Raw genomic sequence first — 16623 nt, 5'->3', positions numbered from 1 at the left:
TGGATTACTATGCTTCTAATAATAATAATAATACATAATTATAAATATTCAACACAATTAGATAAAATTTCTAGAATCAATATATAGCAAAAATCACTGAGTATAAATATTTAAAGTAACTTGTTAAAATAAGAGGATATAATTTCACATTACATGCAAATATGATAAATTATCAAATATGTTTTCAAAGTTTAGAAATAAATCAAGAATAAAAGCATGTTGGGCCCTTAGAAGCATGGCACATGTAGTTGCCATGTCACATGTACATCAGTAGGCGGCAGAGAGGAGAGCAGCTATGTCTATGCTCAGTGCTCTAATTATTAACACCTGAGTAACTAGTTTAATATTCTCTGAAGAAAATGGAGCTTGTGACACCCGTGTGGTGCCAAGCAGTCCTAGATGGGCTCCCTGGATGTCAAGCAAGCAGGAGACTAGAGGAAGGGATGCCTGGGAGCTGGGATCAGGGCCCCGGGAGATGGTGAGCCTGCGAAAGACAACACTCACAAAAGGAAAATTGGGCAGGATGGTCAAGGTGCAAGCCCAAGATGACCACCACACTGGGGCCATGGACCCTAGACAGAGCTAGCCTGAAATGGCCACCAGCCTCATGCTGTGCACGGGACAAAGCATGCCAGAGATGATGACTCCTCACCTCCATAATATATCAGCTGGGCATAGTACACCTGAGACCACTCCTGAGATGATCCCAGACACTCAGAGACCCCAGGTATCAAGAAGAGGAGCAAATACGTGGTGGAGAAATGGAAGAGAGGAAGACCAGAAAGCTGTGGACACAAAGAAGAGAGGCAGAACTGGAGATTCAAGGCGACTGGGAACAATCTCCTCTAAGTGGCCAATGTTGCAATCTGGGACCATGTTGCGATCCTCCTCTGTGCAGTCACTGGGAACAATGTCTGGGTCCCTGGCCCTGGCCCTGGCCCTGCACCAGCAGGAATCTGATACTCACCAAAGGCCAGACAGATATACTTGGTCTGGTTTGTCCCCTGGGGATGTTGATATCAGAATGCTAGGCAGAGCCAGCTACACCCTTCACTTGACTATTGTTGGGGAACTGGCTCCAGAAACATGGGTGCAGGTGAACAAAACCCACACCTAACTGCTGTACACATGAGAACAAGAGTTACAGGTAAGCCAGTCCTGAGGATATAAACACGGGAGAGCTGGCTCTACCACTTGTTTCTCATGAGGTAGCAGGGATAAGGCAGAGATACCATCCTTCTTCCTTGCTGCTCATCACCTGTGGCATGCAGAACACCTGTGCTTGTGGTCATAACAGCAGAAGAATTGGCCTTACTCTTCAAGAGAAGAGGCCCTGTACCTCAGTCAGGTAGCACGGTAGAGTTGACCCTGGTGGCCGTGGCACAAGGAAGATACCCCAAGGATGTGAGCATGGGAGAGCTGATCCCTCCACTTGTGTGTTGTGCAGAGATATGTGTAAGGGAGAGATGCTCTTCTGCCCTCACCACCTATGACAGGCATGAGATCTGGCCCTGAAGTCATCAGAGCAAGAGAGGTGTTCCTGCCCCTCTCTTGATGCAGTGCACAGAGAGAAGGCTCTGCACTTTACCTGGGCAGCACAGTAGGCTCTACTGGTCCTGAATGTGGGGATTGTGAGTATGTTGGACCGAGGCATTGAGTGTGAGAAAGCAGACTCTGCCTCCCGTATGCTATCCAACTACATCATTAAAAGAGAGATTCGCCCCTTCTCCCTTTTGCCCTCACCAGTGTGTGGGGGAACTGGCTCTGCTAGGGTTAGGAGAGTAGAAGAGGTGACTCTGCCCCCTTACCTGCTACGACACTTAGGAGAACAGGTTATATATACCATATCTTGGCAGCACAGTAGAGCTGATTTTGGGGGGGGCAGAAGGGGGTTGCTCTGAGGGTGCTATCCTGAGTTTGGGAAATTTGGCGCTACCCTTGGTCTGCCATGTGGCAGAGTGCATGAGAGAGATGCCCTCCCCCAACCTCACCCTTGGCCACCTCTGGCAGGGAATAGAGGTGGCATGACCTCTCCTCTGCTACAGCAGTCAGGAGAACAGGCCTTGCATGGGCAGCACAATGGAGCTGTCCCTGGATGTAAGGATTACCCATGAGCCTCCCCAAGGGTATGAGCCCAGGAGAATCTTTCCTGTCTCTTGTTTTCAGGGCAGTGCTGTAGATGAGAAAGGGATGGCCCCTCCCTTGTCCCTTGCAATCTATGCATGGCCAGATTGCTTAATCCGGGTGTCGTGAGAGTAGGAGAACTGACCATGACCCTCACCAGGTACAACACTTAGGAAAAGAAGGCCTGAGGCCTTTATGATTTGATGGGCAGCAGAGTAGAGCTGGCAGGTCCTGGTTGTGGGGGTCGTTGGAGAGCCAGCTCTGAGGGTATGAGAGTGGAGAGCTGGTGGGCTGACCATCTCAGATACCTCTCAGACCCAGATCCAGGGATTTAAATTGGCCTACCCCAACATCTACCTCATCTATGAACTGCTGCCATGCATGAAGGGGTTGATCCTAAATATCCAAAACTCTGGGATCTCCATGACACTGGGGAAAATAAAAACAAAGGATATCTTTCCTAGGAAAGTTCCAGTATCTGTAGAGTAGCAGACCAACAAATCATTGCAATGAACATTTGTAAGCCAAGAAGAGTAGACAAACGGGTCTACTTTGGAATGTGGTAGTGGAACATAGTACTGCTTCCACAATGAGATTTTTGTTTTTATGTTGGAGAAAGTTTAAAGGGGTAAAAGGGTAGGTATAAGGGGAGAGGAAGATGGTAGACTCGGAGTGCATGATAGGACAAAAGGCAAAGGGTTGAGGTATGGGGTGGAGAATGGTCGAGGGGCAGACCAGGAGGGGGATGGTGTCGAGACTTTAGAAAAGGATTAAAGAAAAATTAAAAAATTCAAAAGTTCAATATATTTCTTAAAACTATTTCTAAAACATGTTTTACTGTGGTAATAAAGGGAATGAAAAATTTCTACAAGGAAGTAAAAAGGAACTCAAAAATAATTTGTGTGCCTCATCTAAGTTTTAAGTTATTGATATTTATCAGTGTTTTGTATAAAATACATACTATGTAATATTTTCCCCATCAAATTATCTTTTTATCTTTAAAACAAATAAAAATAAATCAAAGACAAAAAAGTTCAATTTTAGATTTGTAAAGAGAAAACAAGAAAATCCAGTGTCATGGAAACCAGTTTGAGCACAATTTCAAAATGAAAGGTAGTAATTGATTCTTCATGTCCAAGGTTAACTTGTCAATGGTGATGGAACACTAGTCTGGTTCAAGACAAAGTTTTCTGGTGGATAAAAAGGAAGAAAAATCTAAAGAGAATTAAAATGACAGGGGATCTGAGAAAGAGATGTTGTAAATTATCAAAGGAAAATATAGCTTAGTATTTGAGTATTCAGTATAGCCCACAATTTATTTGTTGTATATAGGAACTAGTAAAACACATAGACAAGTGAGACACTGTGATATATCATTAATCCAATACTACTGCTTCTGTGTGTGTTTGCTGTTGTAACGGGTTTCCTTGTAGCTGACAAGCACTTCACAACTTAACATGCCATCTGCTTTGCTCAAAGGTGGCTCAGAGGTGATTATTCTTAAGCACATTTAAAAAAGAAAATATTCAACAAAATTAAGAAAGATGATATTAATAAGCTTGCTATATTAAATCCAATTTTTAAGTATTCCTGTGGGAATCCACTGAAGAGTAAATAAAAATTACAGCTGAATAGTGACCCTGAAATATAAAGGACACAATGCATCATTTTGCTTAAAACAGCACTCCCTAAGAGTTACTGGAACTACAGACAACTACATGCACATTTGTAGGAGCAGAAAGCAGGCAAAGGAATGTTGTTTTAGCAGCAAATAACCTTTTATAATTTTGCCATTTGCATATAATTTTACGACTGCTTTTTAATTTTAGTTTGCATACATTTTACTATAGCTTCCCACAAAATGACGATTTCAAGATAACTTCCCCAAATGATTTTATTTCTCCCCAAATTACAAGACTTTCTTATTAATACATTTTCTTTCATAGAGGTTTTTATTTTTCTTTGTGTGTGAATGTGTGCAGGGACCAATGGAGGTCTGAAGAATTTTCACTATGCATTGGAGATAAAAGTTACGGGCCGTTGTGACCTGCCTGGAATGGGCCAGGAATGGAGCTCAGGAGCGTGGGTCTTTGGAAGAGCAGGAGTTTAATCAGGCCATATGGAGATGCATTCCCAATCTAATTTGTGTTCATACACACACTAGAGACCTACATTCATTAGAAAAGCAAGATCCTTTGTACACTAAAGATGGAATTATCAGGAGAAACCAGCTAAGTTTATGGACCTGCAGCCTCCAGACCTGTGTAAAAATAAATGTTGCGTAAGCCAATGGTTCTCTGGTAATTTTTTCTTTCAGCATAGAATATGGCTATAGTCAGCAACAATTAGATATAATAACTAAATCATATTCCCTCACTACAAATTCAAAAATAAATAAAAGGAAGAAGGAGAGATCACTTACTTAGTATAAGGCCACTAATACTGAGGCTAATGACCTAAGTTGGATCTGCTGAGACCCACACGGTGGACCCACTAGTGACCTGTAAACTGTCCTCTGAACTTCATGCTTGCACCATGGAATGGATGTAAATATGTGTATTTACACACACACACACACACACACACACACTCATAGAGAGAGACAGACAGACAGACATACACATAAGCACACACATACAGAGAGAGAGAGAGAGAGAGAGAGAAACACAGACACAGAGACTGAGATATGCAACATAATACATAAACATAATGAGTAAGTAAATATTCCAAAAGGAAATTTTTAAAAAATAAGGATTTTTAATTTTTTAATTATTTCATTTATTAATGAAATGTCCTCTTTCCCAGTTTCCCCTGATCAATCCCCCTATCACATCCTCTCCCCCTGCTTTTATGAGGGTCCTCTACACACACACACAACTGCCTCCCAACCCTAGCATTCTCCTACACTGGAGAATGGAGCCTTCACAAGCCCAAGGGCCACTCCTCTCATTGATGCCAGATAAGGCCGTCCTCTGCTACATATGTAGCTGGAGCCTGGTACCTCCATGTGTGCTCTTTGGTTGGTGGTTTAGTCCCTTTGAGGTCTGGGGGATCTGGTTGGTTGTTATTGTTGTTCTTGCTATAGGGTTGCGATCCCCTTCAAAGAGACTTTGTTTCTCTTACTTTCAGCTCTTTCAGTCTTTCCCCTAACTCCTCCATTGGGGTTTCCATGAAAAACATAAACAATTTATATCTGGGGAGAAAAAGTATGAGAGAGACTAGTTTAACTTAATTAGAAATAAGTAAATATCAATTAATATTATAAAAAGATAGCTTGACGAAGTTCCCAGAACCAGTTTTTCTTTGAGGAATATACCAGAGGTAAACATTAAATAATTGAGTTTTATTAATTCCAGTGAAAAAGATTTAAAGATGCCTCTTGTTAAACTAGGCTAAATATATAATACACACACACACACACACACACACACACACACACACACACACACACCCCCAAATGAACCAACAAGAAATAGGAGAGGGAAGCCAGGGTTCATAAAGTGGAGGTAAAAGAGTAATAAATACCTACATTGGACATGTAGAAATGATTGTCACAAAATAAATAAAGGTGGTACTAATATTATAATAAGGAAAGAAAAAAATTATTGAACATATCTAAACCTGTGGATTACTAATGGTTGTAGACAAAAATATAGTTTCTATGTAAAAAGTGTTTTGATTTATTCTCTCTGAATTAATTTATTTTCAAAATATTGGTTCATAGTTGATTATGTCTATCTGAAAAAAATGTAACTTTTTCGGTAAGACATTTTAAAAATTAAGTGTGTGTGTGTGTGTGTGTGTGTGTGTGTGTGTGTGTGTGTGTGTGCTTGTGTGTTTGTGCCAGAATGTATGATGTCCACAGAGGCTGAAAGAAGGCATCTTTTTTTCAGATGTGTATATTGTATACTAGTCAAACTAGCATACATAAGAGTTCATACATGAAATTTTATGGTATACGTATTACAAGTACATTCAAAAAGCTGTTTCCTACCAACACTGAGATATTGTTGTTTAATATCTGTTGTATAAGACTGTTATAACATTTATTGGATTTGTCATAGGTATAAAGTATTTTCAATGTAATTATTCATTACCATACACTTTGATCTAAGCTTACATGTCAACTTCCAAATAATCAATAAGTGATCCAAGTAAACATAAGCAGATGAGTATATAATTGATAGACTTTGTTTCTCTTACCTTTATTTGATAATTGGAAATGAATTTACCAATGCATTCTGTTTTTTGACATAACAGAGGAAACAGATAAGAAAACACTAAGGAATTGACTTTTCCTTTATAGCCATATTCAATGGGTATAGTTTAACCAATAGATGAGAAAGAAAAACAAAAAATATGCTTTTATTACTTTACTATTCTTGCAAAAGTTGAAATGCCAATGCTATTGGAATAATCGTAGTCTGAGTTTAAATAATTTCTGTAATATCTCCCTGTAGCCTTTATAATTATAAACATTTTAAAAACGTGACCATGTGTGTGTGTGTGTGTGTGTGTGTGTGTGTGTTCTTTGGGGAGTATACGGGTGTTGGTATTGGTGTGTGTGTGTCCATGCAGATGAGTGGATAACCTGAGGGAGTCAGTTCTTTCATTTTGCAGTATGGACCCTGTAAACCTAATCCAATTCTACAGGATATGTTCCAGGTGCCTTTAACCTATTTCCCCATTGCACTGACCCTTATATGTCTTAAAGAGAAACAAATCAGTTAATTAATTAAAAAAGGAAGGCACCAAAACTGACAACAAAAAAATTGTTTAAAATCTTCCTACTGAAACTTTCAGCCACCATTTAAAATAGTAGTAGAAAAGTCATAGAAGGAATTGTCCATCTGGGCTCAAACATCACAGAAGGGGGTCAGAGCTAATAATAAGTTATGTCTGATTTCTTACAGTTTTAAAGATTTTGTAGATACACATCAATAAATGACTGAATCCATTCACTGTTTGAGTGACCTACTTTAAAATCAATTAGGTATAAACTAAAATACCTTCTGTCTCTGAATTATTCATAACCCCACCCCCATGTCTGGGTTAATTACCATTTTATGCTAATTTGCATATTTATATATTAAACTTATCTTCTATTCCTTTCTACTTTTTGAATTACACATCTTTTAATCCTTTGGATCATATTTTATTATATGTTTAAAATTTAGGATGTTTTTTACTTCTTTATGTTTAAATAGTATTTTAACATTTTCCCTATTCCTGACTTGATTCCTTCAATATTCATCCTTAAGATCCTTCACAAGAGCTTTTCTGACTGGACCTTTTTAGTAGATCCTTAGCACTAAATGAGTTAGTAACAAATCATGAAGATTGCCGTGCCCAACCTCGACCAGCAAGGAAGACACGACCACAGGAGATCTTCTTCAAGCAGTTTTACTCAGGAACCTTGATACAATCTTCTGACCTCTATCTCTTCTGACTCTCTCTCCCCGAGGAACGCCCTGCACCACACTTAAATAGCTAGCACTGGCCAGTCCTAGCAAGCCACGTGGGTCATGTAGATAGGCTGTCACTATGCGGAAGCTAGTAGGCCAGGCAGACATAGACAAATAAGGACTTGTTTACTGCAAGGAGCGCTCACCGTTGGGAGGGTGGAAGGCAGAAACCAGCGCTATCTTTGAGGTGCGGCACGTCGCAGCTCTCTACAGAAGATGTTCAAGGGCCCATCACCAGGTTAGCCCACATTCGGATGCTAGTCTTATCAATTGGCCTCATTCTCTGATAGGGCCTTTCGAATATTATCAGCAATGCATTATTTTATTCTATTCAGTATAGTTACACTAAGGTATAATATATTTAACTAATAATAATTTACACATATTAGTCATTTAAAGGGAAGTCAAAAGAGAGTGGGAAAATAAAGCAATTATTAATTTATAAAAGAGAAAAATAGTTTAAAATTAAACTCCTCCTAAATTCTCCTACCTTTCTAAGTAGATATATTTTCCTCATATGTTTAAATATATATTGTTTATGTCACCCTTTCCCACACATATTGGCATGTACAAGAATGTCATTCTACTACAAAAAAGAAAAAATGTTCAACTGAGATTCAAAGAACTTATGTAGGAGTGATGAGTGATTCTGGCATCTGGCACAAAAGTGGGAAGCTGATACTTGAGCATCCTAGTATTATAAGATTTTTGACAGACTTCAAAAATGTTGTCAAATTATTATCTAGGACTTTGAACTACAAGGTTTTTAGCTTTGAGAAGGCTTTAATGGGAGGAATCAACCATCATTCACTGAAATAGATAAAACTATGAAGCTAAAGAAAATTGATTTTTAAAGAGCATGAAGAAAAGTACTCAATTTATCTAAGAGTTGTCAGACTGAGAAATGCTCCAGAAATCAGCAAATGATTGAAAGGAGTCCAGCATTCTAGGGCAGGGATGAGGAAACAGTTGAAAGCTCCAGAGCCCAACCCCCCCCCCCCCAGAGACATCAAATGAGCCAACTCGATGTAAATAATTTCATTTTGCTCCCCTTCCTTTAACACAAGCTGAATTTCTTTAAAGCTGAATATCGGGAGTTGATTTTTGTTTTGTTTCAAAGAAATAAAAAAACTGTCTAATGCCTGCCAAATGAAATGGATAATGAGTAATATTTATAAATTGCTTTATCTGCATGCATTTTTATACCATCAACAAGAAATCTCAGCATTATTTTAAAGGTACATTCATTAAAATAAAATGTCTATAAAGCATATAAAGCTATTTACTTAATTATGAGCAGACATAAGCTGAAAGATAGAAAAAAAAGTGCCTCCTGGTTGAGCTTGGACACGAGTGGACAAATAAAAGATAGATGAAAACCGTGTCTTGTTTGAGTTGTGCTAAGAGCTTGGAGTGAAGGTGATAAAGACGTGCCTACCAAGTACTTCTGTTTCTATAGTGACAAATGATTGCCGATGTCTCTTCTCTGAAGTATGATATCCTGAGCACTGGGAATTAAATAGGTAAATAGAAATTAATATAGTAATGAGAATATCTTAAACAAAATTGTGTGAGAAAAAAAGTAGTGAGAGTACTTAAACTAAATTAATAAGAATATCATAAACAAAAGAAAATTTGCCATTAATGATGAGGGATACGGAGCAAATTTTCTATTACATGGGTTAACTTGGGGTCTTATCTCAATGTTTTGAGGTGGAAAGATTAATCAGATTGTGTTAATGAGTTAAAATCTAGAGAGTTAGCCATAAAGTAATAGAGTTATTCATTGTCCTGACAGATCATTTCTTTTTTTTTCTCCATCTTTATTAAATTGGGTGTTTCTTATTTACATTTCGAATGTTATTCCCTTTCCCAGTTTCCTGCCCATCAACACCCTAACCCTTCCCCCTCCCCTTCTATATGGGTGTTCCCCTCCCTATCCACCCCCCATTACCACAACCCCCCTAACAACGCTCTACACTGGGGGGTCCAGCTTCACTCCTTCTTTAAAAGGTGAACAAAAATATCCGTAGGAGGGGATAGGGAGGCAAAGTTTAGAGCAGAGACTGAAGGAACGGCCATTCAGCGCCTGACAGGCCATTTCTATGCTGTGATCTGAAACGTCAGTTCCACGTGGGAATGGGTAAGTTTGATACAAAAATCTTGGCATAATATTTGCATTGGTCCACTAACAGTTTCAGCCACAATAATCCTTGAGAGTTTGGTACCATCAGCATCAGAACCAACGCTTCCCTTCTTTCTATCCTCCTACTTGGAAAATTTGTTGGAATCCTATCTCAAAGTGACAAATTCAAGATAATATTGTCATCATTTTCTGGTCACTGAATAGCCATATGTTACTAAAAAAAATGTTTCTCCGGTTTTATTTGCAACCCAAACCCAACTATCTTCCACAGTATGGAACGATTTCTTCTTACTGATAATTATAATACGAAAGAGGAAACGTCTATCATGTGATTCATAGACTGTTGATGATGAGGAAATCATTAGTCAGGTAAAAATTTGCCCTACCCTAATCCCATATTGTTATTATAAACTAGGATCTCTTATTTATAATTTTCTTAGTTGTACTTTCTAAAGCTGCAGAGGAAGGTCAGAATAGATGCACATAGATGAGTAAAGAGAAGTATAGAAATATGAATTTATAGAACAGCTCTGAGGATGGGCTGGAGTGATGGAATTATCAAAACTAAAATATAATTATGCTATATTTTTTATAATTTCATCTTACTGTGATCTGTTATATATTACTATCTGTACGGTGTATCTCAGATGATTTCAAACCATCAATAAAACATAAGTTGAAAATAAGTAAGCAAGAAAACATACTCTGCTGCCATTAGAGACATCCATACTTTTCTGTTTATGTATCATTGTGGTACAAAGTATGTGTGAAACAGTCATAAGTTCAGTGTTTCTTTTAATGAATATGTAGGGTTATTTTCACGTCCTTTTTGTTTATTTGTTTAATATCATCAGAAATGTTCCACTTACGTTTATCCACAGTGCTTTTATTGTTTCCATATAATTTTTAATTAATATATCCTACATAACCTCAAATATTTTGAGCAGTCTGTTCCTCCAAATTTGCAACTGTCCAGGAGGTTTTGTCAGCAAAGATTTTGATTAATTCTGTAAGCCTAGAAATTTCCATATGTTTAGCATATTGGTTATAGAGGGCTAATAAAGACAGATTTACCAGGATTAAAAGCGGAATGAGAAGGCCAGCAGTTTGGCACAGTAGGTAAAGGTGTATGCTGCCCAACATGTTGATGTAAGTTTTGTCCCTGAAAACCATAAGAGGAAAGAAAATTTACTTTTTTTCTCCTTTTTTTAATTTGCTATTAAATTTTCATTTCAAATGTTATTCCCTTTCCTGGTTTCCAGTCCATAAGCCCTCTCTCCCTACTTCTATGAGGGTGTTCCCCTTCCCAAACCACCCCCCTCCTGCCTTCCCACCATGACATTCTGCTACACTGGGAATCGAGCCTTGGCAGGACCAAGGGCTCTCCTCCCATTGGTGCCCAACAAGGCCATCCTCTGGAGCCATGCAGCTGGAACCATGGGTCTGTCCATGTGTACTGTTTGGATGGTGATTTAGTCCCTGGGAGCTGTGGTTAGTTGATTTGTTCTTATGGGGTTGCAAACCCCTTCAGCTTCTCCAATCCTTTCTCTAACTCCTTCAATGTGGACCCCGTTCTCAGTTCAACAGTTTGCTGCTAGCATTCGCTTCTGTATTTGTCATGCTCTCGCTGAACTTCTCAGGAGACAGCTATATTAGGCTCCTGTCAGCAGGCACTTCTTTTTTTTTTTTTCAAATTGTCTTCTAACCTTTGTTCTATATGTCACATAAACACAAAGTACATGAACATAATACAAATTTTAGTCCCAGAAAAAGTTATTTAACTCTAAGAATTGTCTCATCATGCTTCTTAGAAATCTGGTATCACTTATTGCATGATACATTAAGCAATGGTTTATGAGCTGGTTTAAACAATTTTTTTTTCTGTAGAAAAGTTTTATGGTACATTTGCATTCTACTTCAAACACACAATACTCATTCAGTTAAATTCTATGTGTCTATTGACCTATGGACTCAGGTTAGTTTCTATTTTTCTTATTCATACAGCTTTTTTCTCCTCTGCTGCACAGTCTTGTACTTTGTGTCTTTTCCAGTGTCTTGTCTGTAACACCAGAAAGGTTACACTACCTGGAAGTTCTCTCTAGGAACTGAAGGTATTAACTATCAGTATCAGAACGTCATTCAATGCTTTGTATAATTCATAGGATACCCGTTCAGGGAATAAGTTGTGAAAAAATTGAGCCCTTTATTTACCTTCATTTTTAGATTTTAAAATTGAATTTCTATGGCTGGGAAGATGTATCAGAATCTAGTTTCAGTTATTGATCTTAGGTCATTTCTCAGCATCCACACTGTGACTCACAATGACCTTAATACACACACACACACACACACACACACACACACACACACACACACACACACACACACACACTTACAAATAATAGTTAATTAATTGAATATTTTTAATTATCTGGATTCATTATATAAAATAGATATCTATAGATATCTGGTAGGATAATTTAGGAAGCAAGTGTAAAAAATATTTTACATCTAACATTTACTAAGGGAAAACAATAGAGAAGACAGGATAACTAATTATAAGATCCTTGTTGGGTGCTCTACCAAGTTTTTTTCCCCTCAGTTATTTGAAAAGTACCTATTCAATAATGCTTGATTTCCCTTGAATATTCTACTTTTATTCTGTTTATCATGTCTTTTTCATAATAAGTTCATGAAACACAAATCAGGTATTTCTCCCTAAACATTCACTGCACACCAGTGATAAAATTACTCGAGGTTTAAAATATTTAAGACTCCATTCTTGTTAGTACATCATATCTAATATGCTGTTTAGTGGCAAGAAAGTAAGATTATAGCCTCAGACATTCACAAAGACAGTTTAAAACCATTTTAGTTTAGGTCTGACAAAAGTTCTCAGTCACCAAAAGTCATTTCACCAATACTATCTTGAAACTTTTACTTAAACAAGCTTACTTCTAGAATTGTTAATTTGATACATTTCTTCCAATCAGCATTATCCTTCTGCGTTGCAGGGGTAATTCTTATACTTTATGACCACACATTGATAATGATTTGCTTAGGGTGCTGTGTTTAAGATTAACGTCTCTCTCGCACTTGCTCCTTTTAAATTTTGGTTCATGACCATAACTTTTATTCTTGTGTCTTTCCTGAATTAATTACTGTATTTCATTTAGTTCATTTTCAAGGTAACTATAGAACAACAGAAGACTCTTCAATGACAGGAGATTCCAACTTTCATCTTTATTTCATTCAGAAAGAATATTTTGATCATTACAAGTTACCCTGGTAATGATGAAACAGCATAGAAACATTTTTTTTTTTATTTGTCTATGGCTAGTGAAACAATGTGTAGTGACTTAATAGATCTTATACGTTTGGCTTATCTGAATTTATGAATCAGTTCCTCTAATCTAACCTGAGGAAAATTTTCTTGTATCAAGAGCATGAAGACAGGATTTGGACAATGGGTTCTTTTTATGTTTTTGCATTATATCTTGAATCTTGAACAATGCTAACTTAAAAATCTGTGAAAAGAAGCCAACAGAGAAAACTCTACACGTAGTCAAAACTTTACTGGTGTAGCAAGTGTATGTCAAGAATAACTCAGAACAATCTAAAACTTTCCCTAGCTTTCAACTCAAATTCTGTTTCAAGTGTGAGGTAAGGATGGCCACTGTCTAGAGCGTCCACACAGTTTCCTTTCTGTAGTTTGGACATCTGCAGGCACTTGCAGCTTTCACAAACGGATGTGGGTGTTCACTTAACAAAGGGAATTTTCAGTCATAAAATGTTTCCAGTTTTACTCTCATGATAGTAAAGTGTGACATTTTCTAGCACACTGTGTCTCCTGAAATTCAAAAGGCTCTCTCGATTAACTTAGATAAACAGGGAATGTATAAATAAGGATTTTCCGTTAAACTTGTCATTAAAATATTATCAGGTCATACTAAACACATAAGTGATGAAATATTTAAAATATTTTTATATTATGTGATGATAAATATTTTGGAAGCATAACACTTCCTGTTTTTTCTCTAATAATTCTTGCAGCAATCATACAACATTGAACTAGATCTTTATACATTCAAATACTTGCAAGGCATGCACCTCTCCCCCTATATCAATTCTTTAAAATGATTTATTTGTGTGTGTGTGTGTGTGTGTGTGTGTGTGTGTGTGTTTATATGCTTACATGTTCTGATATCCATATGAAGGTCAGAAGACAAGTTCCAAATGTGAATTCTCTTCTTCCATATTTATATGGGTTCTTGAAGCCAAACTAAGGTGATGGTTGAGGTTTGAATGCAAATGCCTTTATCTACTAAAACATCTCAGTGTCTCTTTATATCTTATTTGTTTTCTCTTTTTATAATTTTAACAACAGATCTGATAAAAATAAAGGACATATATGATAGTCATTTATCTACTGAGCTATTTCAGTGTACTTATGTCAAAAAGTGTTGTGAATGAATTATAACTAACCATATAATTAAGTGACTGATAGTAAAAACAAAAACAAAAACAAAAAACACCTCTATGAAATCGTATCACCACCATCATCACCATCTTCCTCGTTATCATCATCATAATCATTTCTGGTATTTAATGATGGGAGGAGGCAAAGACCTGGAGAGATTGATGATTTTACATAGGAAACTATATGGTAAAGAATGTAACACAGACCAACAGGCCTTTGATTTCACTCTTCACCCCTGTGACGAACATCCTTTGAAGGAAATGCATTTACCAAATATGTCATTATAAGATTCATTTTCCTGAAATCATTCAAAAAAGAATGTCAAGTAGCATTGTGTATACTAGCAATCTATAATCTTAGAAACTTGAGAAATAATATTTTAATCATTTTCACCTATCACACAAAAATAAACTACAATATTTTCAATGATAATATAAGCCAAAACAAATGTGTACATTATATATATATATATATCACTGCTTCTGTTACTAAAATGCTTCTGATAATGTATTGAAATATTGAATGGCATTACTTTTGAAACAGAATTTAAGTGAAGTGACAAATAGGTATTGTACAAAGAAGAGTCTACAGATCTTTTAGAATATATTTTCATAATTAAACAAAATCAAAAATACAAATACACAGAGAATTCAATTTGGTAGTTCACTAGAAACTAACCTTAGTGATTATAGTTCATGGTACAAGAAAGTAGTTTTCACATGACTAGGAAAAAGGTAACTGCAACACGCAACAGAAATCTGGTACAATAGCAGCACAAATACAATGACTGTAATTGACCACCTTGTGATTCCATTTACTACACACTCCATGAAATGTCGCTAATATGTAACTCTGTTAAAGTGGCCATGAACCTGAAACTAGGTATTCTAACTGGTCTAGGGGAAAATCTACAACTATTAATCTGCTCAACGTAAATGTTGCCTAATTGCATGGTTGCATGCTATTGCCATATATCACTGAAAGGATCCACTCTCATTAGAGTAACTTATTCTTCCAGTGGAAGGGAATTAGAGAGAGAGAGAGAGAGAGAGAGAGAGAGAGACACCTTGGGAAGTCTCTCCTAAAGGGACAATCTTTATTAAATCCATAACCCCAAGGAACAGGGATCTATACAGGAAAGGCAGACTGAGTCCCAGAGGAATAGGCTGACCCCCAGAAAAGAGTGTATCTCAGATGCAACAGGAATGATACATGTGTGAACTCACAGAACTCTAGCAGCATGCCCAACACTTGCAAGGTTTCTAACCAGATTGGATAGTAGCACTGAAAGGGGAAAGTAGACATGACCTCCAACTTTATAGAAGAAACTATTTGCAATTGATATCTACTGACAGAAGTTTCCTTTTTAAACTTTTTAAAGTAAGCTCTTTTTAAATTATGTCAGCTGGTATTTCAAACAAACAAGCAAGGGAGAGAGAGCAATTTTATAATTTAAAATCAGTAAAAGAACATAAATTAAAAGTACAGAAGCCAAGAATCACCTCAAATCTCTATGTTTTAGTCATTGTGTTAGTGTTATGAAAAGATACCATAAGCATAATTCTTACAATAGAAAGCATTTAATTGGGGCCTTGCTTGAAGTTTTAGAGATTAGTCAAAGCTCATTTTGGCAGAAAGCATGACAAACAATTCTGGATTTTTCCTGAGAGTTCTGTAACCATTCCACAGGCATCAGGAAGGAGACTGGCCTTGCCAAGGGCTTTTGAAATCTTAAAGCCCACCCTTACTGGCACACTTCCTCAAAACAGAGACACTCCTACTCCAACACAGCCAAACCTCCTAAATATTATATTTCGTTCATACTATTGCACTCCTTGGAGATGGAACATTTAAAAAGAGGAGCCTATGTGGGCCATTTTAATTTAAACTACCTCTGTGCACCTCATAATTCTAAGATGAGGTGGATAGAGAATTATATTGCATAATATTATAAACTTTCTCTTTCTTAGTATTATAATTTTTATATTTACTTTCTGAATAATTTTCCATTTTGTCTGTATTTCAAAAATTGAAATAATTGTAGATAATGATGCCAATCATTTTCCCACAATGAATGGTATTTCCCGTTAATCTACAAGATTACTAGGTCTTGATGAATTGACCTTACCCTTTTTTCTATTTGTGAACCTAAAAATTTTTGCATCTTCTAACACATTTCTTAATATAACAATGATAATTTTCATGTGTGAAATAATTAGTCATTTGTTCTGTGTCAATTATAGAGTCACCATATCAGTGAATAAATTTTGATAAATAAGAGGATGTACAAACTCACAGGGCTATATATTTCGTGCTTTCATGCATTAAAAACCAAGGACACATCTTGATGTGATCCTGCCTGGGGGTGATGAAGGACATATCCTGGGCAATCAGGGGCAATCATCTTA

General features: G+C 37.0%; 1 non-coding gene across 1 annotated transcript; it reads left to right on the top strand.

Moving 5' to 3' along the window:
- Nucleotides 1–220: 220 nt before the first annotated feature.
- LOC116899886 lies at nt 221–348 on the top strand. Its single transcript, XR_004387870.1, has one exon. It is a non-coding gene; the product is annotated as a small nucleolar RNA SNORA17 (small nucleolar RNA).
- Nucleotides 349–16623: the final 16275 nt, after the last annotated feature.

Source organism: Rattus rattus, chromosome 4, assembly GCF_011064425.1.
Source record: "Rattus rattus isolate New Zealand chromosome 4, Rrattus_CSIRO_v1, whole genome shotgun sequence".
NCBI classification, from domain to species: Eukaryota; Metazoa; Chordata; class Mammalia; order Rodentia; family Muridae; genus Rattus; species Rattus rattus.
Note: the sequence above shows the minus strand (reverse complement) of the source record. Positions and strands in the feature narration are given on the sequence as shown.